The following is a 770-nucleotide window of genomic DNA, read 5'->3' on the forward strand; positions in this document are numbered from 1 at the left end:
GGGGGGGGGAAATGGAAAAAGAAAAAAGAAAAGAGGAAAATGACCTTTTCAGCTGAAATTTCTTGCCGCATTCTTGGCAGGTATTTCAGGGCAGGCACTGTAAAGGGACCGTGCGACACTGAAGAGGCGCTTGCAGGAACAGCCCTGCCCTGCCGGCCCGCCCGCGGCTCCCACGCCTGTTTTCCCCGTGTTTCTTTCCCTGCTGCCCACGGATCTCTCCGAGGCACGGAGAATTCCAAGGAGGAAATCGAAGGCTTGAAACCGCCCCATTCTCCCTTGCTGTAGCAGTGACTCCAGCCCCCCGGTTTCGGCTGGAGGCACGGTCGAAGAAAGAGTTGCCCCCCTCCCCGCTCCCGGGGATTTAGCAGGGGCTGCGGCCGCGCTCCCTACGCGGGGATCGGCGGGACGGCCGCAGGCGACCCGCGCTGCCTGCATCCACCAAGCGGTGCCCGGGTGTGGGGGTTGATCCGTTTCCCGCGAACACACACAGTTTAAGCGAAAAAGCAAAGACTGGTAAACGCCCCGCCGCCTGCTAAAAGCGAGCTAAAGCCCGTAGAAAGAGTTTTCGTTTTTAAGACCAGCTCCCTGCAGCGCAGCCCCCTGAGTGCTCGGGCGCTGCGGCTCGGAGGACCGGCGGCCCCGGGCGGGAACCCCCCGCAGGGATGGGCATGTGCCGGGGACGGAGAGGGACCGGCTCAGCCTGAAAACACCGGCGAAGAGCTAGAGGAAGGAGCAACCTCGGGGCCGAGGAGGGGGCTCCGTAGGGAAGC

Source organism: Egretta garzetta, unplaced genomic scaffold (genome assembly GCF_000687185.1).
Source record: "Egretta garzetta isolate BGI_Z169 unplaced genomic scaffold, ASM68718v1 scaffold397, whole genome shotgun sequence".
NCBI classification, from domain to species: Eukaryota; Metazoa; Chordata; class Aves; order Pelecaniformes; family Ardeidae; genus Egretta; species Egretta garzetta.